The sequence below is a fragment of the Rhineura floridana genome, chromosome 1 (assembly GCF_030035675.1).
Source record: "Rhineura floridana isolate rRhiFlo1 chromosome 1, rRhiFlo1.hap2, whole genome shotgun sequence".
NCBI lineage: Eukaryota > Metazoa > Chordata > Lepidosauria > Squamata > Rhineuridae > Rhineura > Rhineura floridana.
Genome location: NC_084480.1, coordinates 49,318,807 through 49,332,402, shown reverse-complemented (window position 1 = coordinate 49,332,402; position 13,596 = coordinate 49,318,807). Strand labels below are relative to the sequence as shown.

At 43.1% G+C, this 13,596-nt stretch overlaps 1 protein-coding gene across 4 annotated transcripts in view; it reads left to right on the top strand.

The window, feature by feature from the left end:
• The first annotated feature begins 215 nt into the window (after nucleotides 1-215).
• The window catches only part of ARHGEF28 (Rho guanine nucleotide exchange factor 28), a 244,137-nt gene continuing 230,756 nt past the window's right edge, over nucleotides 216-13,596 (top strand). For 2 of the 4 annotated variants that reach the window (XM_061621004.1, XM_061620991.1), the window contains exon 1: nucleotides 258-298. The gene's annotated coding sequence lies outside the window, so the exon portion shown is untranslated. Of the gene's footprint in view, nucleotides 299-13,596 lie in introns of all 4 variants that reach the window. The other 2 variants (XM_061621010.1, XM_061620998.1) reach the window with 2 other exon arrangements.

The following is a 13,596-nucleotide window of genomic DNA, read 5'->3' as shown; positions in this document are numbered from 1 at the left end:
TTGGAAGTCGAGAAGCTTGCCCAGCCACTCCCTTGACGCTTGAGGCGGCCTTGCCAGCGCTCAGAAGCAACCAGTCTGACTGGGAGGAGCGGGCAATGCCCGGCTCCGCCTCTCGGAGCCCAGGAGCCGCCGTAGCAGCAGCAGCCGCAGCAGCCGGCGAGGTGCCGGTAGGCAGAACCCCCCGAGGGCGCGCGCTCTGCTTTCCAGTGCCAACTTTGGGGTGCCGGCGGAGTGCTCTGGCCCGCGGCTCCGCGCCACACGAGCCATTTCGGAATTCTTCTGGTCGAGGGAGCAACAGGTAATGTCGCCGTCGGGGACTGGGACTCCCCTTTTTTGTGGGGCTGGGAAAGAAGGGGCGTTTATGAATGATCTCTCTCTCCGCCAGTAAAAGGTTTACTCAACAGGTGTCTTCCCATCACTCTTCCCCCACGTCTTTGCTTTTAATGAGTGTGAGAAGCAGGAATCCAACAGGTGCAGCTTTTTGCTATGGCAAGACAGCGTGGTTTAGTGTCTTCTTGTTTTTTTCCCCTCCCTGTCTTCCTGCCCCCCCTTTCCTAGCAAATACTCCTTTGCCTTTAATGAGAATGAGATGCAGGAATCCAACAGATTCGGCATCTTGCTGTAGCAAGGCAGTGCTTGGGGAAAAGGCTCACCTCACTGATGTCTGCTTGTCATGCAATTCTGAAAGGGGCTGGCAATTCTAACCAGGTGATGTACTGTTCACTGTGGAGTGCCAGGGGAAAGCCAACCCTTTTCATACAGTTCAGCCTTTGTTTTTGTCTTGTTTTTTTTTGAGTGGGATATGCAGTGGTGGTATTTTGTATTTGCAAGCAAGTTTGCCATGAGTGTATACTTGAAAACAGAGTTTGGTCAGAAGGTAGATGGGATCTACTAATAGAGCCCTAGGTGGTTTGTACTAGACTGGCAAGGGTTTCTGACTCCCAGATTATTTATTAATTTATTATTATATTTCACCTTTCCTTCAAGGAGTTCAAGGTGGCATACAAATGTGATTCTCCCTTCCTGATTTTATCCTCACAACAACCCTGTGAAGTTGGTTAGGCTGCTAGCGACTGGCCCAAGGTCACCCAGTGAGCTTCATGGTTGAGTGGGGATTTGAACCCTGGGCTCCCAGGTCCCAGCCCAACACTCTAACCAGTACAGAAAGAAAGAAGAAAGAGATGAATAAATAAATTTAGGCTGCTGAAATGAAGAAAGCCAACCGTGTGTGGACTTTTGTGCGAAAGGATTGTGAGCTCTGTTCAACTGATACTAAAAACCAAATGTCTAGGCTCAGCATGTGCTCAGAGGCACCATCTTCTTTAATTCTAACTGCTTGTCTTTCTTGCCTGGTTCTGGTTGGTGGGTCTTGGTGTTGCAGAGCGTTGCTGTGGCTAGCCTGAAGGTCTGCCCAACCCTGCTGTAAAAGGTTAAGCTACTTTTCCATTCTGACTGATGAAAAGTTATGTGTAATTTGATGGCTTGCATACACTTATAATCAACTGAGTTTGCTGTAGTAAAACAACTTTATCTTACTTTGTGGATCCAGGAGAAACTCAGCTGCTTAGTTCAGGGGGGAGCTTGTGGCCCTTCAAATGTAGTTGGACTATAGCTCCCATCATCCTTGACCACAGGCCAGGCGGGCTGGGCCTCAGGATTCCCATCCCTGGCCTACTATAAGGCAGATTAGGCAAGATGCATGTAGTGGTGGTGTTTGGGCTAGTGTGTCTGTAAACATTTATTTTTTCTATTACAATTTGCCCTGATAAAGAGTTCAGTGTGACTCAAAAGCTTGCATGCATCTTTGCAGCAGCCATATTCCAGGTCCAGTACAGCCACAACTGCTGACCTTGCTCTTTTACTATAATATAGCTCTTCTGGCTTGAGGCTTGTTTGCACTGGTCCTATAAAGCATGCTAAACTTGATTGCACAGTGAATTTCGTGCATGTCACACCTGTGATATCTGCGCAAGGCATGTCTGGACATCAGTTGGTATTTGAAAATTCCTGCACAAAAAAAGAAGAAAGAAAATGGAATAGGCTTTGAATAATTTACAGTGCAACAAGGTGAAATGTGAACAAACCTTCCAACTGGCCCAAATGGCCTTGCAGTCCTATGGAGCCTCTCTCTGATGTCACATTTATTGGAGGATCAGGGCTGGAAGGTCCTATACCCTGGTTACTGCCTCCTCCTCCTCCTCCTCCTCCATCCCTCCAAGGTGTATACTGTAATGTCTTCTTACTTAGGGTGGAGTTCTCATCTGTCAAGTATCTGGCAGTCTAGGCTTCTGGCCAAACTTAAGTTGTTGTTTTAAATTTTAATTTCTTTGGCATACTGATTTCCTAGGATGATCACCGGCCTTTCTGGTTAACTTCTAACCATAAATGCAAAAAGAGCAACACCTGTCAGGTTCCAGCACATTCAACATGGCCTCAAGCCTGGTATGTCAGGAATTCCCCAAACTGTTGTTGTGTGAAAATAAACACATTAAATGATTAAAGGTGCCTGCAAGCCCAAAGGAAGAGGCTGCTAGTTTCATCTCTGCATGTTTGAGTAGCTGCTCCCAATCAGCATTCTATGGGAGCTGGTTGCATCTCTGTATGAGTCACAGCTCTGCACTTGCCTCTTGTCAAACAGTCATTCTGTGTCATCTCTGCATTTGCATGGCTGAATCACCTGGTGTAGAGAAACAGCAAAACAACCTGCCCCCAGAGTAAGCAGCCTGTTGCTCTGGACTTACCTTATTCCAGTCAGAAGAAATGCAGCATGGAGAACTCTCTTGAGGGTGGGTGATGCCTCAGGCTGGTGCCCAGGGACCCAGTCATGCCTGCCACTTGCCCTGGTTCTAAAACAGGGCATCACAAACTGAACAATGTAATTTGCTTAGTTCAAAGACCTGGTGCCCTCCTTGTAGAATACAACTCCCATAATCCCTGATCACTGTCCATGCTGTCTGGGGCTGATGGGATTTGTGGTTCAACAACATCTTGAGGGTACCAGGGTTGGAGAAAACTGTTTTAGAGCCTTTGGCCCTCCAGATGTTCTTGGACTCCAACTCCCATCAGCCCCAGCCAGCATGGCCAATGGTCAGGCAACATACTCCAGCAACATTTGGAGGGCCGTAGGTTCCCCACCCCTGATGTAAAAGAATCACCTAATCTCAGAGATCTACATGTTGCATTTCTGTAAAATAAGCCTTTTGGGGGTGAAAATAAAGTGCAATTTCACATTAATATTTTTTTTTGGGGGGAAGCGTGACTCAGTTTAGGAAACAGTGGTATCAATGGGGAGTTTAGGGAAAATTAATGTCAACATTGCCTTTTGCACTTGCTAATTGAAGGTGATGCATTCTGTGCCTAACTGCAGAGACTGAAGTCCAAAACATGTGCGTTAGCATTACTTATGGAGAATAATTGCATGTATAAGTTGTGGCTTTTTCCTTTCAAGTGTGTGTAAGATCCTCTATTAGCAATTGCTTGTGTTTCATTTGAAAAGGAAATACTCTTAATTTTATTTATTTGTTCATCAATGTGTCTCCCCTGCCTTTCACTGTAAAGTGACCTCAAGGAGGCTAATAATGATAAAGCATTACAAATACTGTAACACAGTAAATACAGTTCTAACTGAGTAAGATAACAGCAAAATCTCAGATTAAAAAAAAAAGATAAAAGTTGCCCTTAAGAGCTCTCTTATTCCATTAAAAGCCTGGAAGAATGTATAGGCATGGGATGTGTTATTCAGAGCTGATGCAATATGTGTGTTTTGTATCCAGTTATCTGTACCCAAGTAGAAAAACTTACTGTACGAGGTGGCATTCAGAGGAAACAAAACAAGTAACAGGATAAAGATGCACACTTTTAAGGAGTCAGCCACATGAAAAGTATTGCATAATGTCTATAGATTTGCAGGTTCATTAATTAAATGCTATGTAAATTCTCTTGGCACAAGTTCACTGAGATTGCCAGTTGGAGGGTAAGATTGTGTTACAGCACATTAAACTGTAAATGAGAATTATTGCCACTGAACCAACAAGTTCAATTCCCACAGTTAAAAGGGAAATTTTAAATGAATAAACCCTAAAGTTAGAAAATTCTCAAAGGCAACCCCCCCCAGTTCACCTGGAATGCTTTTTCTGTGTTTGTTGGCTTGTTCACAGGTCTTAAATCTACGTGTAACTTTTTCCTTTGATCAAACTAGACTTTGCATACTGATTCATTGGTAGTATTTCTGACATCCAATGTGCAAAATTGTTTTCCCACAAAGTTCTTGTTTTTCTGAAGACAGAAACTGGAATGACTTAAGATGCTTTTGTTTATGTTGCTTCTATTGTTGCTGTTGTAAGATGGATGGTAGCAGTAGGATTTGAAAAGGTAGAAGAAGCAATGTGGGCAACGAGCGGCTTGGCAAGGTGACTCTGGGGAACACTTAAACCTAGAAGGAAGGGTGGAAAAATACAGAGCTGTGAATGGAAACATGAAGCCTTGTATAATTAGAGAGGCAGGAAAAGGGGGAAATATGACAATATGAGGTTTCCAGTGAAAGTGGTAGTGTTAATATGTTAGAGATAGAAAAGTGTTGACTATGACTACCATGGAAAGAGATCTTGGGATTGTGGTAAACTCAGGATGCAGCAGCAGTGAAAAAGCTTGCTTGGTGGCTGGATTTGCAGATAATGCTAAACTATGGATTTATTAAACTTTGGTATATAAAACCATGGTTTAATGTTATGTGTGAACCCTGATGAATGGCTTTTCTAAACTTTACATTATTAACTTAAGGCATACCCTGCCACAGGATATGGTGAGACCAACAGAGATGTCCAGGACTAGAGGATATGTTTGCTACATGATTATTTATTCCAGGGTTGTTTTTATTTTAGAAGTAGCAGCCGGGAGGGGGGTCAGCAGGACTGGATTGGGATGATGGTGCATGGGAAGGAGAGTCTGGCCCTCTCCTCTGCCCCTCCCCCGTGGCTCTCCTTCCTGTCCCAATTGCTATTGCAGCTAATAGCACATTCAGGAACAAAACATTGATTGGCAGGGTAACTTTCAATGAGAAAATGACATGGGTAGGGTGTCAACTCCTCTTTCCAGTCACCAGGCTCAAGAGTCAGGAATGAGGGGTTGTGGTCAATGAATGGATTTCTCATCTTTACTTTGAAAGAAAGTGTTATAGACAAATTAATGGAGGATATCTACCAATGGTTATTAGCCATGCTAGGTAATGGAACCCCCACTTAGGATAGTTACTGTCTTTGTGAACTGTTAGCAGGCTTCCTGGAGCCATCCTCCTGGCTGCTGGCAGGAATAGAATGCTGGACTAGATGAACTCTTTGTTTTGATTCAGCAGGGCTCTGCTTGTTTTCCCATGTTGCAGGCTGAGAGTACAGGTGGGTTCTGGGTCTGAAAAAGGGGAAAGACAATTGCTCTGGTCAGCATCAAATCCCTCTTAGAAGGTTACTTCACATCACCCAAATTAACAGTGGGCATCAAACAGAACATGTGTGTGAGAAGGTTAGACTGCAGGGGTGTTCACATGTTAACATTCAACTTGTGTACAAGTTGTGTGTACAATAGTTGAGCTGTAAAAATCAACAGGTGCACAGTTTCACACAAACACTTGCAGATTTGTAGAAACAGCTTTTACCTGTTTTCAATGTAATGTGTGAACTAGCCTTGTGTTGGAACAGTGGTTCTTAACCTTTTTGGGTCATGGACCGTTTGACAATCTGATGAAAGCTATGGTCTCTTCATAAATAAATAAATTTAAATTAATTTTTATTGCCTTGGAAATTGATTTTTTGTGTGTGCTCGGTTCACAGAGCACCCTGAGGGCCATCCATGGGCTAGAGATACATATATAGAAAACTTAATAAAATAAGGCAGTATTCAACTAATAAGTCCCATCAGCATGAGGATTTCCACTTGCGCAGTCGGACTTTCTGTCCTCTCCTCCCACTGCATCCTCCCCAAATCTGCTTCAGAGATTTGGAGAAATCCCTAGAACAGGTTTAGGGGGCCCATGGGGGGGTCAGAGAGGGGGACAACATCCCATTATGCAAGCACAAGGAACGTAGGAAGCTACCTCATGCCAGGTCAGATGATTTGCCCACCTAGCTCAGTCTAGCTTGTTAACTGCCAGTGGCTCTGTAGGGTTTCAGACAGAGAGCCTTTCCCAGACCTACATGAAGATGCTGGGCTTGCCTCTACTGTTGTTCTTATTTATTTATTTTATTTATTTATTACATTTATACCCTGCCTTTCTTTTCATGATTGAAACCCATGGAGGCTTACATATGGTTCCCACGCGGACTCCCATCCAAGCACTGACTAGACCTGACCTTGCTTAGCTTCAGCAGTGAGCTGGGCTTATGTCACTTCAGACCATAGCCTGGGACATCAGAAATACTGATCAAAAGCCATTAAAAGTCCATGCCAGTATTGAGGGTGCATCTCTTAAATTTTATACCCGAGACCTCCTTTGAAAATGCACATCTATAGTTTAGGGCAGGTGTTCCCAAACTGTGGTCCATGTACCATCAGTGGTCTGCAAGCATCATCCAGGTTGTCCACAGTGTGTCTGTGGATTTGTGGTTGAAGATGGGAGATGGCGCATCCACTGCTATGATTTTTAATTGTATTCTATTGCTTCTTTTATTTCTTATATTGCATTTTATTGTATTATTATTTGAATTCCATGGAATTACAATTGCTCCAGAAGTTAGAAAAATAGTTAAGTGGCCTTCTAAAACTCTCAGCAATTTTCAAGTGGACCCCGGGTAAAAAAGTTTGGGAATCACTGGTTTAGGGTGTTCTCATAATTAAGATTAAAGCAATTTTTGCTCCAATTTGCTGTGTATATGTAACCCCCACCTTTGTAATGGCCAGAATTGGCAATGCAAATATTCCCTCTTCTGCATTAAGAACCAGGCACTCATGTAGATGCCACATGAGAGGCTCAAAGGCAGTTTTCACCTCTGATTTGAAATCGCTCCTAAGAGTTTTGTATGAAAGCAAAACTACCAGGTCAGCCAAACATTTACAGTATAAGCTGCCAGCACAGGGAGTCCTTGAGATAACCCTTCTCAGGGCCACAGTACTATTGATAGTAATGTAGTATTATAAGGGTACGTTTAGAATACTGAAAGTAAACTAGTGCATATACTTTGCAACTAGAATTGTAGCTATTGTTGAATAACTTCTTAGGGCTAACTACGTGTGGTGTGGGATATCCATTATCAGATCTTTCAACATTTTTTTTAAAAGCTAAAAAACAGGAGGTGGGCTTGGGACAACAGAACTTGGTGTTTAACATTGCTCCCTGTGCTATTTTCCCAATTGATATACCTGTCTTCCCAGCCCCCCTTGAGATAGTATTAGTAGTTTGAAAACAGGAGGGCAAGGAGGAAAATGTCAACTCCCCCCTCTCCCCAGCAATGGTGCAGTTTGGCCATCTTAAACTCTAGATTTAATGGTCCTCTTTAGATAGTAATCATTTCAAAATGTGGCAGGCCAGCCCTGCTGCAGTTGGGGACCGTTCTGTTCATTCTGCAAAGTGGGGACCTTGACTTCTGCCCCAAAGTCCTGTCCTGATGTTGTCACATCCCCAACCTTTTTGCAGCTGTTGAGGAGCTTTAAAAAGATGTCAGAAATCTAATCACAGCTCATGGTAGCTTGGTGCTTAGCTACATTGTAATTCTAAAGAGGTCTTAACTGTGCTTTAGAAGGCATGTGCTTTCATTTATAATGGCTAGAACTTATAAACTTTTTTTCACAAACAGGCATGTCTGAGCTGCTTTTTCTGACTCTTAATTCTTAGTCAGTCAAGATGTTTCTGCTTTTTTTTTTTTTTACTGCTAATGCGACCATGGGAGAATGCTCCAGAATCCTTTCCGCTTTAAGTATTGCTAAATGACTCTCATGTTCTGATTACAGAATCTTTATTATTAATGGCAGCTTGTGAGCTTATGAAATGCCACACCCTTGCTTAGGAAGCTTATGCTGATTTGGGGGTGGGGGTGCAAGAGAGAAAGCTCTTACCTATAGTTAAGTAAATTTGGTTCTAATTCCCGCGATCCTGTATTTCTAATGCTGACTGAGTAATGTTTTTGTGAATATTTTTGGTTAAAAAGCCAGTTCCTAACCTTTCCGTAGGTAAATGCTACAAGGGACATGGGGCTACTGATGTAAATGGCTGTTGTTTGAAGAATTATCTCCTGCTGCTCCAGAATGTCTAATACAATTGATCCCGTGCTCTAATACAATTGATCCCAGTGCTCTGATGTAATTACATTGTAGGCTTCCCTTTCCCTGTCATTGGCAGCCAATGAGGTAGAGCAGTGGAATTCAACCTAGGGCTGCCATTATTTGGCAGTAATCCTGTGTTCTTTGTAATGTTCAGTAGTTACACCCTGTGAAGATAAATGTGTGTGGCAAGGCCTGGTGAAATCTCCAAAGGCGGAGGTGAAGGCAGCAACTCTTTCCAGTTATTCTTTGCCTCCTTTCCTGACCACCAGAAGCAAAATAAATTATGCAATATGCGTATGTGCCCAAGACACAAGGGGTTTTATTACAAGCAATGCAAGGAACTATACTTGGCACTGAAACCTTCCTCCCGGGGGGGGGGTCACTTACCCATCACCAAAAAAGACACAATGCATTGTAAAAAAGAATTACACAGGTTTGCATAAAATTTGCATATGCTAATTTATGTGGATACAAATCTACAAATACCTGGCATTATATAAACAGAAATGTACTACATGTAAGAATGCTAGAGGATTTTGTTCAGCTCACGTTTCTATGTAAAGTGACCGGGTTGGCTCTTCCCAGACTCAAATGCGACTTTCTTTGAGTGGTTATTCTTCGATTTTTCTCACCTCTACAGATTTTGCAATACTGTTCTTGTCTTTAAAAATGTGCAAAACTTTTGTGCTTTTTTTTTTTATAAAGTTACAGAATGATGCAGAAACAGGTTGGAATGGACTTATGAGTCAACATATGTGACAGTAACATGGACCAGGAATATACTGATCCATCCCTAACTAGATCTCACCATGGTGGGGAGGACTGTGACCTATGTGTCAGCTCCGTCTGCTGTTCAGTTGCTAATTGTTGATGGGAAACAAGGCTCCTACTGTCCTTTCTTATGGTTCTTTATCATTGACTTGGACCAGATAACACTTCAAAATGAGGACTCTCCTGTGTAAAGTTGACCATATGGCCTTACTTGCTGCTGCTTCTGTCCACTGCAAACCAAATATAATACACATAAGAACATAAGAAGAGCCTGCTGGATCAGGCCAGTGGCCCATCTAGTCCAGCATCCTGTTCTCACAGTGGCCAACCAGGTGCCTGGGGGAAGCCCGCAAGCAGGACCCGAGGGCAAGAACACTCTCCCCTCCTGAGGCTTCCGGCAACTGGTTTTCAGAAGCATGCTGCCTCTGACTAGGGTGGCAGAGCACAGCCATCACGGCTAGTAGCCATTGATAGCCCTGCCCTCCATGAATTTGTCTAATCTTCTTTTAAAGCCGTCCAAGCTGGTGGCCATTACTGCATCTTGTGGGAGCAAATTCCATAGTTTAACTATGCGCTGAGTAAAGAAGTACTTCCTTTTGTCTCTCCTGAATCTTCCAACATTCAGCTTCTTTGAATGTCCACGAGTTCTAGTATTATGAGAGAGGGAGAAGAACTTTTCTCTATCCACTTTCTCAATGCCATGCATAATTTTATACACTTCTATCATGTCTCCTCTGACCCGCCTTTTCTCTAAACTAAAAAGCCCCAAATGCTGCAACCTTTCCTCGTAAGGGAGTCGCTCCATCCCCTTGATCATTCTGGTTGCCCTCTTCTGAACCTTTTCCAACTCTATAATATCCTTTTTGAGATGAGGTGACCAGAACTGTACACAGTATTCCAAATGCGGCCGCACCATAGATTTATACAGTGGCATGATATCGGCTGTTTTATTTTCAATACCTTTCCTAATTATCGCTAGCATGGAATTTGCCTTTTTCACAGCTGCCGCACACTGGGTCGACATTTTCATCGTGCTGTCCACTACAACCCCGAGGTCTCTCTCCTGGTCGGTCACCGCCAGTTCAGACCCCATGAGCGTATATGTGAAATTCAGATTTTTTGCTCCAATGTGCATAATTTTACACTTGTTTATATTGAATTGCATTTGCCATTTTTCTGCCCATTCACTCAGTTTCCAGAGGTCTTTTTAGAGCTCTTCGCAATCCCTTTTTGTTTTAACAACCCTGAACAATTTAGTGTCATCAGCAAACTTGGCCACTTCACTGCTCACTCCTAATTCTAGGTCATTAATGAACAAGTTGAAAAGTACAGGTCCCAGTACCGATCCTTGAGGGACTCCACTTTCTACAGCCCTCCATTGGGAGAACTGTCCGTTGATTCCTACTCTCTGCTTTCTGCTTCTTAACCAATTTCTTATCCACAAGAGGACCTCTCCTCTTATTCCATGACTGCTAAGCTTCCTCAGAAGCCTTTGGTGAGGTACCTTGTCAAACGCTTTTTGAAAGTCTAAGTACACTATGTCCACTGGATCACCTCTATCTATATGCTTGTTGACACTCTCAAAGAATTCTAATAGGTTACTGAGACAGGACTTTCCCTTGCAGAAGCCATGCTGGCTCTGCTTCAGCAAGGCTTGTTCTTCTATGTGCTTAGTTAATCTAGCTTTAATAATACTTTCTACCAGTTTTCCAGGGACAGAAGTTAAGCTAACTGGCCTGTAATTTCCGGGATCCCCTCTGGATCCCTTTTTGAAGATTGGCGTTACATTTGCCACTTTCCAGTCCTCAGGCACGGAGGAGGACCCGAGGGACAAGTTACATATTTTAGTTAGCAGATCAGCAATTTCACATTTGAGTTCTTTGAGAACTCTCGGGTGGATGCCATCCGGGCCCGGTGATTTGTCAGTTTTTATATTGTCCATTAAGCTTAGAACTTCCTCTCTTGTTACCACTATTTGTCTCAGTTCCTCAGAATCCCTTCCTGCAAATGTTAGTTCAGGTTCAGGGATCTGCCCTATATCTTCCACTGTGAAGACAGATGCAAAGAATTCATTTAGCTTCTCTGCAATCTCCTTATCGTTCTTTAGTACACCTTTGACTCCCTTATCATCCAAGGGTCCAATTGTCTCCCTAGATGGTCTCCTGCTTTGAATGTATTTATAGAATTTTTTGTTGTTGGTTTTTATGTTCTTAGCAATGTGCTCCTCAAATTCTTTTTTAGCATCCCTTATTGTCTTCTTGCATTTCTTTTGCCAGAGTTTGTGTTCTTTTTTATTTTCTTCATTTGGACAAGACTTCCATTTTTTGAAGGAAGACTTTTTGCCTCTAAGAGCTTCCTTGACTTTGCTTGTTAACCATGCTGGCATCTTCTTGGCCCTGGCGGTACCTTTTCTGATCTGCGGTATGCACTCCAGTTGAGCTTCTAATATAGTGTTTTTAAACAACTTCCAAGCAATCTTCTGCAGTCTTTTCAGGCATTTTATTTATGCTTTCAGCCGCCAAACGGACTAAAAACTTACTTTTTTTTAAAAAAAGGAAAATTTTAGATTCTTAGGATGCTGAATTCTCCTCCTCCTAATTTCAGATTCTGCACCCCAATTTTTTCTCCAATTTATTGAAGTTTTTCATCAGATTTTATTCAGCACAAGCAGTTAATGACACTGGTTAACAGGGCCAGCGCCAGAGGATGGCCAGGTTGGGCCCTGGCAGAGGGCCCTGCAGCCCAGAGGAGCCACTGAGGGGCCCCTCCTTAGAGTGGGAGGATAGCGCTCCCATTCTGCGGCAGCATCAGGTCCCAACCCTGCTGCAGATCGCAGAGAGGGTGCTCCCAGGCACCCCCCATTACAGACAGTGCAGGCTTCAGTAAGCCCATAAGCAGCTCCACCTAACTCTCCCATCTCTGAGAATGCTGTGTGTGCTACGCGCAAACATGTCTGCATCAACCAAGATGGTGGCAGGGGCTTCTCTATTGGCTGCTGCCTCTGCCACCATATTGTTTGATAGCAGACATGTGTGCTACATGTGCACTTCATTCATGTGACACAACGTGAGATGAGGTAGGTGGGATGTGCGGGTGGGTGCTGTGGGCCTGGGGCAGGCTGGTGCCCAAGGGCTCAGTCATGCCTGGTGTCAGCCCTGCTGTAATTAATAAAATATGGACAGGGATGCCAATTTGAGAGGGATTAGTGCTTGCATAGCTTCTTCCTGTATTTTAGGACATGCAATTACGCTTTAGGTTATAATTTTGGTCAACTCATTGTGTTGGACCCAGTGAAAGACAAGTGGAACTTCCCTTGTGCACTGAGGCTTATCTAGTTCCTTCAACACTATAGCCTCCTGTGCCCCCATAAGCTACTCCTGAGAGTCAAGGGACCCTCTGAAATGGTGTGCAGTGGGCATGGGGGGGGGCTGCAGCAGCAGGGGAAATTGGGAGAATTTGGTGGGCCTGTCTTTCACAAGCAGGTGTCTTTCTGTTTGCACAAATGAGCCTTTTCAGTGATATCCCCCCCTCCCACCTATGGGATGCTTTCCCCAGAGAAACACACCAGTTGTTAGGCACCAGGCTAAGACTGTTTTATTCATTCAGGCTTTTGGTGATTAAGCTGGCCTCTATGGTGGTGCTCATATTTTAGTGGGGAGGGCAGGACTTGGATGAGCATTTTAGACATTTTCTACTCTACATTGTTTTCAATTTTCTGATTTTAATTGTTTTTATCTGTTTTATTTTATCTTGTTAAGTCGCTTTGAGACTTCTGAGGGGTAAAAAGCAACTAGCAAATGTAATAAACAACAATAATAACTGCATAAGAGATCTCTGAATCTAAGCCATTGATTCTACATCTTGTGACTATTTTAAAAGAATAAACAATTAAGCAGGCCTCTGTACTTAGTTATGCATGCTTACATTGCTATAATTATTATAAGCAAGTATAAATAAATAAGGTACTCCTTTCACCAAAGTCAAACATCCCAAGTAGGTAGCTCTCTGGATCCTGTCCTTTGTCGAAAGACACTTTATATACTGCTCCAGCTTGTCATTTTTCTTTCTTGGCCCAATGAGCAGAAATGGGAAATGGGCTTGGAATAACAAGACTACATGTATTCCTTTTCTGAAGTTATTTTGCCATCACTGTGATGTTGTGCTAAAGATGTGTGTTCTTTTTCCTTTTAGTTTATAAAGCAGCTGGCAGGTGCTGGGTGTTGCACAGTTCCAGACAATAGCAGCATAAATGTTTCTTAGGGGGAAGAAGGAAGGATAAATAAAGTTAATCTCTATGTGATCACTTTGCCAAGCATTCTTGCATGTTGTGTACTTTGTTTAATCTGATTTCTCTAATGGTGTGCAAACTAAAATAGTTTGTTTGCAAAATCCGTTCTTTTAAAAACTGTTCTGGTTTGATATCTCATCGTAATATACTTTGTTTGATGTTGTCAGGCAGATATATTCTTTCTTTAGACTGGGGCAGTGGGGTACTTTCTTGATATGCAGCAGCTGCTACAGGACACCAAAGCAGTTCGCATGATCTTACTCAGTACCTCTAGAAAAACATGAAAGTCC